At 44.3% G+C, this 17,014-nt stretch overlaps 1 protein-coding gene across 11 annotated transcripts in view; it reads right to left on the minus strand.

The window, feature by feature from the left end:
• Nucleotides 1-17,014, minus strand: part of IQSEC1 (IQ motif and Sec7 domain ArfGEF 1) — a 281,322-nt gene that overhangs the window by 177,885 nt on the left and 86,423 nt on the right. The window lies entirely within an intron of this gene.

The following is a 17,014-nucleotide window of genomic DNA, read 5'->3' on the forward strand; positions in this document are numbered from 1 at the left end:
CACCAATATTCAATGTATGCTCTCAGTCCCTGCATTCTCCTGCTGCCAGAGCGATTTGAGATGAGTCAGCTGAACATGAGAATCCAAACAACATGTGCCTCAGCATGTGCTGCTCAGAGCTGCAACAACAAACCCACAGCACTCTGCTTTGAGACATCCATGCAAACACCTTCCCCCCGAGAGCCCACCCCACATCCCAGCTCACCAACACGCCAGGCTGCCTCCTCCCCCTGCCCCGGCTCCCACAGACCCACACAGAACTCATCCTGGGCTTCAGGGGAACTGGGGAGGCAACAACAGCCCAGGCTTAATGCAGCTCACATCTAAAGGCATTTAACTCTCAAAGTTTCTTTCCACCAGCATTTCCTCCCTACATACTAACACAATTTTAAATTTTTTTTTCAATTCACTAATACCCTTTTGGCTGTAAATTATACAGAACTGTGGATAGTGGTAACTCTTTTAATATTTTTGGGTTTTCCCACTCTGGTAGAGGATTCCCTTTGCCAACCCTCTTGCTCTTCCCCAACTTTTGTTCATTTTTACAATGCAAGTTATGATTGGGATAAAGTCTTCATGCAAACCACAACTCCCAGCCTGAAGCATGATTCATTTTTTTCACCAGAGCTCTTTAGTTTAATAACAATTTTAATATAAATTTAATAGTATGTTTAGTTTTAAACCAAGCATATAGATGTCAGTGCTGGTTCTCTGGAGCTTTCAATACAGAATTAGGAGGGCAGGAAGAGACCTCCAAGACCAAAAAACCCCATGCCCACTAAGCCATGTCTATCAGTGTGGTTTTCACATTCTCTGAACAGAGAGACACATAATTCTCTCCCTCAGGTTTTTCCTGGAGAAGCACAGAGATCAAAACAATTCTTATCTCATTTGCTGCTCCTGTGTTTTGGAATATGTGGAATGTGTTGGAAGATTATTTACCTGAAGGAATTTGCTTGATTGGATTCTGGTGATGGTGTTTCTTTTTCCTGACCAATCTCTGCAAGCTGTGTCCTGTCGGTCAGCCAGGAGACAGTCATGAGATTTTGTGCAGTTGAGTTGAATGCTTGTTCAGCTTCAGTTTAGATATAGTGTAACATGATATAATAAAGTAATTAATTAGCCTTCTGATATCATGGAGTCCTCCTCATCATTCCTCCTGCCAAGCGGGCGGAAATATCACTGATATACCAGGGCAACTTCTGCTCCTTTCTTGAGCTCCTCCAGGGATGAGGATTCCACCACTGCCCTGGGCAGCCTGTGCCAATGTTTAACTCCTCTCTCAGTGAAGAAATGCTTCCTGATATCCAACCTGAACTCCCACTGGCACAATTTGAGGCCGTTCCCTCTCCTCCTGCCCCTGTTCCCTGGGAGCAGAGCCCGATCCCCCCGGCTGTCCCCTCCTGTCAGGGAGCTGTGCAGAGCCACCAGGGCCCCCCTGAGCCTCCTTCACTCCAGGCTGAACAACCCCAAATGTCCCCAGCCAGATTATTTTGGTGAATTAAGAGCAAATGAAAAACCAACCCTCCATCCTCTCAAGGTCCTCCTGCAAAAGGCTCCACAAAAAAAAAAAACCCTGTTCACATGGAGCTCGCGGTGCCAGGCAGCAGCACTCAGCCTGCACACAGAAGGCTCTGTGCCTCACAGAGCAGCACTCAACACACTCAACACGCTCTTGTAGACACAAAACCCCTCGAGTTGCCTTTGCCAGCTCTGTTTGCTGGCAGCAGCCGGGGCTGGCCAGCAGCTGCTCCCCATGCCAGGGCCTGCTGGATGCCAGCCATGCTCAGAGCTGCACTGGGAACTGCTGACCTTGGGAACGCTGGGATCCACCAGAATAATCCTAAAAACCTCTGCACACGAGCCTTCTTTAATACATCAGCTATTGCATCTCTTTTTTATTCATAGCTGCACAGCCCTCTTCGGTTATGCATATTAAAAGCAAATTTAAGCAACTTAAATGACCTTCCAGACCAACAAAAGCAATTAGGACAGCTCCTAGCAAGCCTCTGTTGTTAAATCCCCAGAAATGGGAAAGCTGCATTAGACATTCCCATTTCAAACTGGAGTTTGAGATATTGAGCAGTTCAACCAAGGGCAGCATCTTGAAAAGTTTGCAGGTACAGGGTCGAGCCATGGAACTTTCTGTTATTATTCTTTTATGTACAGAAATGGCTTGAAACAATGCCAGAAATTCTGATACTATGCCAGAATAATTAATACAGCAGCAGTCCTGTGTGTTTATCCCATTTCAATTCTCCTCCACAGAAAGCAGCTACCCACAGTACATACTACAAGAAGTGATTTTGATAATTAAATATAAAGTGCATACCAAATTTTGAGTTTAGTGTATATATCAGAACTTTTTAGGGCATAATTAATAACACAATTAGAATATATTACTGTGATGTTTATTCTACTTGTAATGAAATTCAAAATAAAAAGACTTTCAAGGCAATTCTTATATAAAGTGCACAATTCTATAGGAGTAGAAAACATAGAAATAATATAATGAATTCTAACCATAAGCTTCTTGAACAGCAGTTTGTCTAAAGCAATTAGTCTCTTTCCCATGCAAATATCTGAAAATAGAACAGCAGGTTATGAAATAATTTGTTGTCTATTTGTGTTGTTGATCACCAGAGCACACCCTGAGCAGGGACCACACCATGGGGACACGCTTCAGTTTGGTGATTTGAAAGTTCCTACACAAAATATCAGACCAGTACTCAACTTCACCATCTATTATTATTGAAACAACCAACCAGGAAAAAAACCCCAAAAATCCCACACAACAAACAAACAAACCCCCCAAAACCCCAAAAAACCCAAACCAAACCAGAAAAAAACCCACCAAAAACACACACCCAAAAAAATCCCCCTCAAATCCCAGCAAGAAATTTCAAAAATTTTTTTTAAAGCAACAAAAATACAAAGTTCTTGACCTTTATTTCTGACATGGGCTCTCAGAATAATAGTCTTGCTAAAACAGTAGTTCCTGGGGAGATCTCAGCTTAGCAAGGTCAGTTTTTTCCAGCAGACCCCAACTCTCATAGACTCCCCAGGGAATGGGACAGGAAGGAAGGAAATTGGGGCTGTTTGGCCTGGCAGCTTTGGGGTACCTGGGGGGAGGTGACTGAGGATGGGGATGGGACAGAAGCCAGGCTGGGACAGGGAATTCCTGACTAAAAAGTCCTTTTTTCCCTCTGAGGATGACACAGCCCTTGAAGAGAGCCCCAGGGCAGTGGTGAGACCTTCGGCTCTGGGGGTTTTGAAGATCTCCCTACACAGCCCTGAGCAAACTGCTCCAGCTCCAGGCTGATCTGACTGTGAGCACCAGGCTGGAGGAGGTGCTGCCCAAGGTCACTTACACTGCACAGTTCTGCAGTTTAATCACGTTCTGATACTCCCCTGTGTCCAAGAACTTACAGTTCAGTGAGTCCCCACCCACGGGAGCATCTTAGAAGTTAACAAGCCTGGGTACGTTTTTCATCCATGACTATCTTTGCAATCTGAATGGACTCAGTATCAAGAACCTGGGGCAGAGCATTGCAAAGTTCCACTCTGCTCTACAATAAAAAAGTATTTCTATTTTCTTAAGCAGCCTCACTTTGAGCTCAATAGCTCTCCTGATTCCAGGAGAGGGGGAATGGCTGCTTCTCATTCTCTCTCTAAAATCCTCTTTTGAGAGCCTTGCCCCACACAGTTGCCCCTTGCAAAGAAAAGACCCAACAAAATTGTATTTCATGGCAGGTTCAGTGTTTTTCTTCCTCACAGGAGGAGGATGATTGAAGGCCCCTTAACAAAAATGCTGAAAGGAACTTCACCAAGCAGATTATTGGGATGTAACCTGCAGACATGAATACCTCTGGGGTCCCTGGGCACGGGGAGCAGGGCAATGTGCCACTGCCACCAGTCAGGAGGGAGACAGATGGCACTGGAGGCAGCTCAAAGCTGCAGCAGGTAAATCTGTTCTGTCTGCAGAGCTGGGGGATTTCAGCTGAACTCCAGAAAATCATCCCTATTAATCCCAGCTCCGTCAGCCACAGTAGGGCAGGGTTTTTTCTTTTTAAAAGTGTATTTAAAGATGTTTCAAATAATAGTTTTGCTGGAAGAAAAATTCATTGGTTTCTAATTCACTAAATAATAAATAGAACTTTCTTGTAATGTTTGCTCCAGAAAAATAATAATTTTAGCCTAACTTAAAATGCAGTCAAAACTAAAAGCTAGAACTAGCTGCAAATATATCAGACCAGCCAGCATTAGTTTTCTGACAATGCTAATACAATTATGACAGACTATCCAGCTGGGTCCTGACCTCTCAGCCTCATCAAAAAGCTGTTTCTTAGTGACAGTTTTTCTTTATGCCTAAAAACTGTTGGAGAAAACAAAAAAAGAATTCTTCATATTTAGCTGTATATTTCAGATAATAAAGTGGAGCTGTGGCCTTCTAGGCTGCAGGCTTTGTGAGAGAAGCACATTCCTCTGCCTTTGGATGGGCCCAAACTGAGAGCTGACACACTTAGGATGGGAATGTTCAACTCAAAGGACTTTTAATGTCTGAAGACAGTCTAAATCTCTCAGTGCTGAGGAAGATTACAAAGATACATGTGGATTGCTTATATAGGACAAAATCAGCATTTCCTGAGGCTGCTGGGAGAAATCCATGGGCAGAACAAAGGCAGCAGCTCCCGAGGCAGCTCAGCAAGCTGAGAAATCCCACAAAAAGCCCTGTTCAGTGCTACAGCAGAGGGGGAGAGGGCTGAAGGTCGTGCCTTGAGAGGGGTGGCAAGGGAGGAGGAGTGGGGTTTTCTTTTTAAATCAGCCCTGCATGCCCTTCCTCTGAGGGGGCTGCATGAAGTGGGACACAAAATCCCAAGTAAACATGGAAAGAAAGTTTCATCAGCCAAGGCTAATGGGGTCAGTTTAGGCACAATAAACACCCTACATCTGAAAAGCTTCTCAGCCCAGTTTGGAATTAATAGACATGGGTAACACGGGCATTTTTAAGCAAACAGCTGAATATCTAAACCTACAGACTCAAACCCAAGCTCCTGCAGGCAAGAGAAGCTTTCTTGAGTGTTTGGTGCAGAGTCCAAAGCCTCACTGCTCAAATCCTGGCTCAGTGTAAGTATTTTGGATTAATGGTTGGACTTGATCCTAGAAGTTTTTTCCAGCCTTAATGATACTGTGATTTCCTTAGTGATCTGTCATGAGATCTTTTCTATCTTTCATGGGAAAAAACTTGCAATTAAATTTCCAATCAATCCATCCATCCTCCCTAAGCCACAGCAGGCTTGCCTCTGTGAGACCAAAAGGGGAGCTGAGCTCTGTCTGAAGCACAGCCATCCACTGTGGGAGAAGGTACAAGCTGGTCAGTTTGGGGAAGAAAGGCAAAAGGAGAAATAAAGGCAAAAGGAGAAATAAAGGCTGTGCCATTAAACCTGACGTAGCCACTGAACGTTCTGCCTGCTTGAGTTTGGGCAAGACTGGTTTTGGCAGATGAGGAAACAAAAATGCCAAGAGTGAGTCATCCCTTGTAAGCAGAGCACAGCAGACTTGCCAGCAGCTCTGAGCTGATCTCTGCTTTCTCAGTGTCTGGTGAACACTTCGTTACCAGTCTGGGGAGCTTCTCCAGAAGGTATAATTAGAGGAACAGATATAAGGGAGGCTTTAAAAATAAAAATAGAATGGAGGCAAGTTATTAATGTAGGTGGTTCAGATTTTAGTCTTTAATTGAAACTGAAGGTTAGTGTATGTGAAATAATAAGTCTTGGAACTCCCTACAGTGCTATTGTTATTCCATGACAATAAAGTGGGAAAAAACAGAAGGCTGCACTTTAATCCAGGGCAATGTGTGTTCCAGGAATAGTCATGTTGCAGTAATATATAATTTTGTTGAGGGAGCAGGTCTGAACAAAATGGAAAATTATTCAAAGAGCAATGGCTCTGCTTTGCCACAATCAAAGAGGAATCGCCTCGTTGCTGTAACAACAGGAACTGCCAAGGTGGGAAAACCCAACTGCTGGCCTGGAGCAGCTCTGGGGCACCACAGGCACTGCCAAAGCCCAGGGAAGCCCCAGTTCCTCCTGTCAGGAGGAGGGATTTCAACCCTAATGCTTCCTGTAGCAAATGAAGGGATGAGTTCAGTACCTCAGGAAGGGCCAGATGGCCACAGAACCACTCACAGCAAGGACAAAAACAGGCTCAGAAATTATCTCTGCTGCAGACAGACCACAGCATCCCCTGCTCCTGACAAACCCCAGCATCTCCTGCTCCTAAAAAACCCCAGCATCCCTGCTGCTCCCAAAAAGCCAGAGCATCCCCTGCTCCTGACAAACCACAGCATCCCCTGCTCCCAAAAAAGCAGAGCATCCCTGCTGCTCCCAAATAAACAGAGCATCTTCTGCTCCTGAAAAACCCCAGCATCCTCAAAACCACAGCATCCCCTGCTCTCAACAAACCAGAGCATTCCCTGCTCCCAAAAAACCACAGCATTTCTTGCTCCTGAAAAACCATAGCATCCCTGCTGCTCCCAAAAAACCAGAGCATGCCCTGCTCCCAAATAAACAGAGCATCTTCTGCTCCTGAAAAACACCAGCATCCTCAAAACCACAGCATCCCCTGCTCTCAACAAACCAGAGCATTCCCTGCTCCCAAAAAACCACAGCATCTCCTGCTCCTGAAAAACCAGAGCATCCCCAAAACCACAGCATGCCCTCCTCCCAAAAAAGCACAGCATCCCCTGCTCCCAAAAAGCCACAGCATCCCCTGCTCAAGGCAGACCACAGCATCCCCTGCTCCTGACAAGCCCCAGCATCCTCAAAACCACAACATCCCCTGCTCCCAAAAAACCACAGCATCCATGTCCCAACAGACCGCTGCATCCCCTGCTCCCCAAAACGCAGAGCACCCCCTGCTCCTGATACAGCCCAGATGGCCAGCCCCCGGCGTGCCCAGCCTTGCTCCTGCCCAGCCCTGCTCCTGCCCAGCAGATGGATGCTGTGCAGCCTGCCCAGGCCTGCCGTGAGTCACCCGCATGAGTCAGTTCTCACCCGCGCTGCCTCCAGACACTGATACAATATGGCACAAGTCTGCCTGGGCTGGGGGGTATTTATAGCAGCCTGACTCACTGGCTAATGAGAGCTGCCTCGCTGAAATTAAACATTTGTTGTGAAGGGCCTGCACAGGATCCCAGCTCCGTGCTCCACCAGCATCTCACGGTCACAGCCGGCCCCACACACGCGATCCCAACTTATTCAGCACTTCTTCCTAATGAGCTGTGCCCTTCCTTCCTCAGGGCCACAGCTTTTGATGTGTGTTTGGACGACTTCAGATGAAACTTCAGAGCTTTCGCTGTTTCTCATTACTCTTCAAGCAGCTATTGCCCAGAAGCTTTATTTTGGGAATACAATCTATTAACAACACCAGAGCTGGTTTAGGATCAACCTCTGTCCTAAATTCTTGGAGGCAGGAAAGGTGCAAAACCAAACGAACAAAACGGAAATTTTTAAACAAATGTAAAAGGATGAAAAGGTATAGGCAGGAGCTCATCCTTTTTTCAGTGCTTTCTACCCCAAAATATCACAGACTGATTTAAAAAGCTGATGGTAACAGTATTTCCCTGCACAGGGTTACAAAGCATTCTGATAAACAAACAAGCAAAAAGTGGAACCTATTATAACTTGTATGGGATCATTTTCTAGATGAAAATAACACCTGTAAATGGCAAAAATGCAGTTTAAAAATTTGCTTCTAAATAAAAATTAGTTGCATAGCATGTGTCTGTCTAAATCTTAAGGGTTCAGTGAACATATTAGATAATTTTAATGTAGAATTTAGGGCAAGGTTTCAAAGTTTTCAGTGGCAATAACTCAGCTCATATAATGCAGGACCATTCATTCATTATGATCCTTGCTATAAGAGGTTAATAAAAATCTGTGACTCCATTTTAGAAAGAATTGCTGTACATAAAACTATGAAACCTTAGAGATTAAGAGGTGAATGAGTCGTCTAGAGAGAGAGAAATTCAGCATGATGCTACTGCAACTGTCTGGACAAAAACCCTGCCTTTAGGAGGTGCAGTCCCTGCAGATGGATGGGGCAAGGAGAGAGGTTTGCAGCAAATAGAATACACATAAAATCTGTATGGGTGCAAACATAGAAGGTTTTGGAGTTCAGCTTTGGGTTTGTTTGGTTAGTTTTGTTGGGGTTTTTTCTGTTTTGTTTTGGTTTTTAATAGCTTAGAGATGTCCAGCACAAAGACTATCTCACGATGGCCTCATTGTGGTTATTTTTGGTGGTCTCAAAATTAGAAATGTGGTTATGAAGGGGTTTGCTGCTTCCATTCCACTCCCACCCTCCCTTCTGCTGCTGCTTGGAGCAGGATCAGATGTGGAAGCATTTTGTTCTAACAGAAGCAATTCCCATACCAAAGTGCCTGTGGAGGTTTTTACAAGTACTCACTTTGCACTACTTAAGAGAGTATGAAAATGTCAGATATTTTCAAACCAGAATGAAGCAAACCAGTGAGATCCCACTGCATCAGAATAAACTTCTATCCCTGGTACCAGAGATCCTGAACAAAACAGACACAGCTTCTCATGAGACCCAGGGAACTGTCGAAATGCTATTTCCCCCCTTTTCAGTACAAAAAGCTGCTGTTAAAGCAGTTATTTTGTTCAGCTGCTGATTGAAGGCTATTCACCAAGCCCATGTTCTTCAGAAGTTAAACAACCTGGCAGGTTTCAATAATAGATGTTTCAGAGGAATATTGTCATCATCTTCTAAACACTTCTCTTACATGTAGCAGATTTTTTTCCTTCCTTCCCAGAAAGAGACCTTAACATAGTCTATAGAAAATATTTTAGTCCACTAGTTAAAGTTCATTCTAAAAAAGAAAGCTAGATATTCAACAAAACATCCAAATGTGAAGCTTCAAAGCCCAGCCTGTTTAAATGAGGGTATTTATAGTGTGCATATGCTCCACGACCCCAAGGATCCTATTAAACTTTTTATAAGTTGACTATTCTCTCACACAAAAGCATCTGCTGAAGGGAGGCAGATGAGCAGATTGTTTTCTGCTAAAAACAATGCTGCTTGAAGCACCACTCCATTAAAAATAACCCTGCTGGTGAGTCAGCAGATGAGTCCCTTGTTTGAGGAGTTTCGCTAAGAGAAGGCTTTGAATTAAATCATTTTGTCACCCCAAAACGCCGTTCTCTCACCGGACACGTTCTATTAAATCCCTGTGGTTCGTCAAAGCTGGAAAGGGAGGAAGGCAGGGCAGAGAGATGATGGATTTCGGGAGGCTGGGATGGCATTTCCCACATTTTCCACGGTTCGTGCAGAATCCAGGAGAGGGCAGTGTCTCCCTTCGGAAGAGATCCCCGCTCCGCCAGGGAGCCAGAGGGAATGAAGAGCAGCGCAGTCGGGGAACTCTCAGAACCCCAGGGAAAGGAAGCTGGGGGCGAGATGCGCTCAGCTGCTGCTGCTCCTTTCCAGCCGCACTCGCAGGGCACCGCAGGAAGGAAGGACAACATCACCCAGCAGGGCAGCACCGCACCCCTGCTCCTGACCAGGGACCAGAGACCATCCACCCACTGCTTCCAAACCCAAACCTTGGTGAGCATGACACAAAAACCTTGCAGAAGCTACCCCAGTGCTGTCCCAGCACTCCAGTGTCTCTCCTGACCACACGACCAGAGACAATGGAACACAGGACGAGTCCAGCATCTGGGGTTGATTGGCATCTGACTCCATCGATTCAGAGTGCTGAACAAATGCTTTATTAAAACTACATTCTATTACATTAATACTATATTATACTATACAAAGATACACACTAAAGAAAAACCCATGACTGAGACAGCCAGGACAGTTTTGACCCAACAGGCCAATTAATATAAACAACCATCACCAGAATCCAATTAAGAACTCCCTTCAGGTAAACAATCTTCCTAACACAGTCCACATGTGGTTTGACAAAACAATAGGAACAGAGAATAGAGATAAGAATTGTTTTCCCTTCCCGGAGGCTTCTTGCTGCGATTCCCAGGAAATATCCTTGGGAAGTTGTGCCTGCCTGCTCTCTATGAAGAGAGCTGCAGCTACACAGAGACCATCCAGCAAGAGCTTCCAAACCCAAATCTTAGTTAGCTTGACATAAAAACCTTCTGGAAGTTACCCCAAGTCACTACCCCAGCATTCCTCTGAGCCCTTCTGGTAATTTGAGGCTCTCACCCATCCCAGAAAAACACCAGGAAATTATCCTTCCTGTTCATCAGAAACCAGCAGGGAACAAGCAACAGCATCTGCTTTAAAACTCCAATCTTTTCAAACACCACATCCTACAAGCTCCTTGTGCTCAGGTAGGACAAACCCAGAAAGGCAACACAGGTGAATTAAGCACATTCATTCATCTCTCACCATTTTCCAGGACCATTTTGGGCCTTCTCAGACACCCAGAAATGTTTTTAGCATGGCAAAAATAGGTACATCAAAACATTGCTTCAGAAACAGTAAGGTTTGAGTGATAATTTTATGAACTATGGTTGGGAATCTTTCAAGTCCATTCAGCAGAAAGTTCCTGCTTGAAAGTGCCATAATTAAAAAAAACCACTGAAATTAATGAAAAGTACACGAGTATTTATGAAAACACCTAGAAATTCAGGGGATTTTTGAGGTTTAAAGAAGAAAATGTTTTCAAAATTCATGTAACTATAGAACTCAATCAGTAAACCTAAGATCAGAGCCAGATGTGGGAGATCCAAAGAAAACTGTTCAAACCCTTATTAAAATAAAGAGGAGCAGCAGACCCAGTTTTTGACCTGATGGATGCCAAGGGCTGCAGTGTTGGTGCAATTCTTGATTAAGCTCTGCAAACCAACCTTTATGCTGCCTTTTCCTTACGGAAGAATAGTCCATACGTTGAGACCACCAAATTTTGTCAGGATGGTTTGCTTGGGGTTTCATTTGGAGTGGGGTTTTTTTCATTTTGCAGGGGTTTTTTGAGTTGGGTTATTTTGTTTTGGTTTTTACAGCCTCTGAAACCCAAACTCTCCAATGTGTGACTGCAATAGAGTGCTGAGAGCTGCCTTGAGACACCCCAATTGCTGTAACTGCATTATAAAAATCGATCCCTTTTCACAGCACAATAAACCACTACTGTGGTGCCCTTGATGCATTTCAGAGGCTGAAAAAAAGTGTTGTAAAGAGTGATGAACTTCAACTCCTTGAGGTAATAAGTTGTTGAATGCAGCTACAACGTCCTGAAATGCAGCAAAACTTCATGTATCAAATGTGTCAACTACACATATATCAAGTGTCCATCTTCATCTTCGCTCACTTATTTGTAATAGCACAAAATATTTCAGTGTTATTTTTAAAAAAATTTGTTTCCCAGGACAGAGAAAAGACTACTGCAGTGAAAAAGCATAGTTTGATTAGCAGAAATAGGTATGAACTGGCAAAGGTAAGTAAGGACTGGATGGAAAGGGGGCAGTTTGAAGTTCTGAGACAGCCTTGGCACAGGAAACAACCCTTGTGAGCTCAGGTGAAGTCCCATTTCCCTGTTCCCAGCCAGGAACAGGGAAATGGGACTTCACCCTCAGTCCTTAGCTGGAGTTAATGGATCTGAAACAATCTGAGTGAGCCATGACTTGTTTCCTTTCTTTGGAAAAGGAGCCTCAATCCATTGCCAGCCTCGGAACTGCCCTCAGACACTCTGCAGCCGTGGTGAGCAGCAGAAAACACTCATTCCTGAAATGTGTACTGAGCATTCACTGGTGCTCTGGCAGCAGGACCTCCCAGGCTTCTGCACAGGAATATGTGTGCTGGATCATCTAAAGCTGTCAGCTCTCTTTTACATTAATGTTTTCCATAAAACACCATGTCTTGACCAATAAATGGCTTTAGTTAATGCCATTGACCCAAACTCCAGTTCTATACAATTTCAGTAAAGCTTCTGTGCAGCTGAACATAATTTAGAATTCATCAGTCACTTCAAGTATTTAAATCAAGTGTGTGAAAGTAATGAAGCTGAAGTGTTTATTTTAATGCCAAGTTAGACAATATGAATATTCCTTAGAGGGTTTTCTGAGCAGGGAGATAAAAAGATGGAGAGCAAACTGAATGAGAACTGACCTATGGTGGAGATAACTTAAACTTGTGGTTTTGACATGCCTCAAGTATGTAGAGATTCCTGGAATGACATTGAGAGGAGCAATAAGCAAAGGGAAAGAACAAGGAATTTAATTGGATAGAAATCTTCACCACTCCATTGGGTACAGTTGTGGGAAGTTTGGGCTTCTGACCCAGCTCAACATCCATCATAATGAGACAGCAAAAGATAAAATAACATCAGAAAGAAATTACTTTGTACCATTTTTTCCCAAAAGCATCACAGAGCCTCCAAGTCCCTCCCAGCCCTCTCAGGGGTTTTCTGGTTTTACTGATCTCGAGGAAGTCAGAATTTTTTGCTTGTTTTACTCATCTCTAGGAACTCAGAATTTAATCTCCCCAGATGCACATGGGAAAAAAGAGATATCAGTGTGTAAGCCAGATAGGATCACCGCTCCCACAGAACCTTTCAAAGGCAGGGTGAGCCCTGCAATAAGATGTGTTTCTGCCCAGAAACACAGAAGTTTTACACACAAGAATACAAATTGCTTGGAAAAGATCTGAGAGGTGTGGGATCACTGACCTTCACGTCCATACATCACACACTAGAAAGTGCTGGGAGAAGCGTGGCTGATACCACAAGGTTTTTTCTCCAATTTTAAGCTTTTTCCCAAACCATGCTGGATATGGCTCACTGGGGAAAAAATTCACCTAAAAATAGGAAAAAGTTCTTTTATGCTGCTGTTTTCTAGCCAATTCCTTTGGAGTGTGGCCATCTCCCTGTACTAAGAAACAAAAGAGCTCAGCTCAGTGCATCCTCAGCTCTCCAAATGTGCTGCTGGGACAGGTGATTGACTTGAAATACTAATGCTGCCTCTGGCAAAGATTTCCATGGGTAAGAGAAATATAGATCTGAGCTTTTAATTACTCACCTCTTGTATTATCAGGTTTTTATACCAATTTTTATAACAATGAACTACACAGAAATATTACCGTATGAGATATAATAGCTATACAAATTCCTGAATTTCTATTTAGCATTAGAAATTAGAAGTTTTTTTAGAGGTTATGACAAGCTCAGCCTAACTAGGCATGAAATAACAAAGCATCAGGGGCATTTAATTATATGCTTTAATTTTTTTTTTTTTTTTTTTTTTACATCTGCTGATTTTTTCTGCCTTCTCAACTGCTTGCAGTGGGTTCTTCATCTTTCAGCACAGGACAGAAATCCCACAGCCTGCAGATGGCTAAGGCAGCACCATTTTGTGGTCTGTGCCTCCCAATCCATCCATGCATCCAGACCAAACTCCAACTGCCTTCCCTGGGTCACTACTCTGACAGCTTGGAAGTATTAAGCTCTTAATGCTTCTTTTCTTAAGCCAAGTGTTCCTGCATTGTTTGGATTTCCAACGACTGTAATCAGCTCATGTAGTGCTACAAATTACACTTTTCTACAGGAATATTCCTTATAAATAGGGGTTTTACTGCCTTCTCTCTGGATCTGGCTGGTAACCAGCTAGGTGGATAATAGCTCACACAATGCTTGGGCAGCAGGTGAGCCTCCTACTTCTCTTTGAGCCCAGTTTCCATCATCCAAGTGCTCTGGGAATCCAACAGTTCTCTGGAGGCGCGGGAGACATGACCCCCATCAGGTTTTTGCCACACCATTAATAAACTGATATTTAAGCATCAAGGTGACAAACTTTTTTAAAATCAACACGAGAGAAACGTTTTTCCATATTCTTTCTTTGGACATTGCTGGCACAATCAAGGTCTAGAACTGGGAGATGTTGACCCACACTCCACCTGCAGTCGGTGGGACAAGGTGCTAGCAAAAATGGTCGAATGATCACCTTCACATCACCCCCTTTTATTTGCTTCTGTCTCCAGATAAGCCCCAAACTCTCTGAAGACTGGTCCACGGGAGGGCTGCAGCCACTGCCCAGTGCCAGGGAACAGGAGCCTGAGGGGTTTTCCCTGCTGGAAGTGAAACCCCTCCCTGTTAATGCCATTAATTAGGTGACTGCTTCAAGTGAAACATGGATCTGGCTCACCCAGACAAAAATCTGCTCTGAGCAAATTATCTGCAGGCAGATTTGTTACAGACCGGTGCTGGACTGTTGCACCCCAGCTCATTAGCAGATGCTGATCCCACTAAGTAATTAGCAGGTTTCTTTAGCTCTTAATCCTGCCCTGACACACAGCAGAGGGAAACATCCCTGGGAAAGCCACAGCAGTGGTGGGGACAGGGAGCGCTGGGGGAAATTGGATGTAAATTTGAGCCTCACTAGGTGAGCTTGGGGGAAAGGCTGGGTCCTTCTGCAGCTCTGGAGAGCAGGGCCTGGGAGGGACATTCCTGTCAGGGCTCAGTGTGGAGATCTCTGCAAACCCAGCAGTTCATCAACACCTCTGCACTAAGGACCCAGGGCCTCCAAGGGGCTGGCTGGGTTCATTAGGGATGAATTAATTGTGGCCTTCCAGTGCCTGAAGGAGCCAGCAAGAAAGATGGGCAGAGACTTGGGACAAGGGCCTGGTGAGACAGGAAAAGGGGGAATGGCTTCACTCTGGCAGAGAGCAGGGATGGATGGGATACTGGGCAGGAATTGCTCCCTGTGAGGGTGGGCAGGCCCTGGCACAGGGTGCCCACAGCAGCTGTGGCTGCCCCTGGATCCCTGGCAGTGCCCAAGGCCAGGCTGGATGGGGCTTGGAGCAGCCTGGGACAGTGGAAGATGTCCCTGTCATGGAAGGGGTGGCACTGGATGGAATTTAAGGTCCTTCCAACCCAAACCATTCCAGGGTTCTGCAATCACCACAGCAACAAGCTGCTTTGTAACTGCTCCAAAAACTCTGAGATTTTCAGAACTTCACAAAATGGTACCAGCTCTGTCTGGGAATACTCAGAAAGTTCACTAGACCAAAGTCAAGGCAAAACTGCTGGGCAAACATCCTAAGTGTTCTACAAAACCCAACATCCTGCTTTAAAAGAAAAAGCACATTTAAAAAACCCAAAGCAGCCACAGGAGTGGAAGGGAGTTTTTCCCTGTTATCTGAGGGAAAGCAGCCAATCTCTCAGCAGCGATGGAAACTCAGAAGTCTAACAAGGCCTGGAGGATACAGCTCCCAGGGCAGCTGGAAACCAGCAGGAGGAATTCCTCTGGGATGGGACAGGAACCATCCCTGGCCACTGGCTTGAAATGCTTACAGTCCTTGGGAATTTCCCACACCATGACACAAATCTGACACTCCTGGGTCAGCCCCTTAAGCACTGTACACTCAGAGAACTTCTGGGTAAACACATCTGCAACCAACTAATTACAGCAAAAGGCATGTAGGTTAAAATTCCTCCTATAAATGCAAAATCAACTGAAAACCAAGCAACCCCACTCACTGGTTGTGACTTGATGGATATTGATCAAGAGTTCCCTGTTATTACCATGTATTCACTCTACAGGGTCCCAACTCCAGTAATTTGTGATAAAATCAGATTCCTGTGCTCAGCTGCACCAGTCAGTTCCTGATTTGATTGTTGCCAAGAACAAGTTTTTATTAATTTAAGGGACAATATTACTCAGCCCCATTACAGACAACCCCAAAAGAGAAGGCAGGTGGGAACTGTTCCCATCAGCCATAAACCAGGAAACCTCACTTACACAGATAACTAAATTTTTTCCTCATCAAATGATACTGGTGAGATGATTTTTTAAAAATTTTAAAAGCAGTCAAGCAGTGGTACTTGAAACCAGTTTCATTCAGACAAAACAAGTTCCTATAAATATTAATGCTGTTGATTTTATACTCCATGTAAAACAAAGGTGCTATCTGCACTTTAAAAAGCAGTTCATTCAATCAAGTCTGTTGTAATTGAATAATTCAGCTTTAATAAACTCTCCCTGAAGTGTACAAAGTAACATAAATCTCAATGCCCATCCTCTCTGTGGAAAGAGACTGTGAGTCTTTCCTACCTCCCTCTCTGCTTTCCATCACTGTTATCAGCTCTCCATTAAAGGGATCTATAGCTTCCTCCAGTCAATTTTTTTTTCCCATCAACTTCTCTTTCAAGAGCCTTAGAAATTCCTGGAAGCAGTATAGTAATTCCTTCCATTTTCACAGGCACAGCTGAAACAACCACATGAGTGTTTATCTTGGAGTTACACTGAAAATTAACTGAGGAGTGTGCAGCAGGAAGGCTTGAGATGGGAGATAAACAATGCAGAGACACTGCAAGTTTAATCATTTTTTGTTATCTGTGTCCTGTCGATATTGGTGAATGAAAGCAGGTGAACAGGAGTGTTTTCCAAAAGGTGTGTTTTCCAAAACTATCTGAAACAGTCGTTGAGCAATTACTGGTAAAAACACCCAGGCATCCCTCACCTCCAGCTGCCACCCATCTCCAGCAATTTTAAACATTAATTGCTTTTCAGAAGATGACAATCTTACAATCATTGACAAGTTTTAGATACCTGTCACTGCAGTCTTCATTGATTTGATGCACAGTTGACCCCAATTATTTATTAGCTTGAGTTCTACTAATAACAGGGCTCAAAAAGCTGCATTCTTGAGGAAAGCACGAAAAAAATCCCAGTGCCAGTGATCTGACATGATTTATTCATAGATCTGCACTCTCACACACACATTGTAAGGCACCACTGCTCTCCAGAGTCAGGTTTAAGTGGAGTCATCTTCACCTAACCTTGTGCAGAGTCAGGGAAACAGCACGAGCCAGTCAGGGTGCAAAAGGGCAGGAAAAGAGTGAAGTGATGAGCAATGCTTTATCTTACACCACCTCCAGAAGAGACAGGATTGCAGCCTGGAGGTAAAAGGGAAAGGCAGTCCTGCGCAGGGAAAGCCATGGGGAGAAGAACCCAGGCAGATCAAACCACTGCACACAAATTAG

Source organism: Passer domesticus, chromosome 9, assembly GCF_036417665.1.
Source record: "Passer domesticus isolate bPasDom1 chromosome 9, bPasDom1.hap1, whole genome shotgun sequence".
Taxonomy (NCBI): Eukaryota; Metazoa; Chordata; class Aves; order Passeriformes; family Passeridae; genus Passer; species Passer domesticus.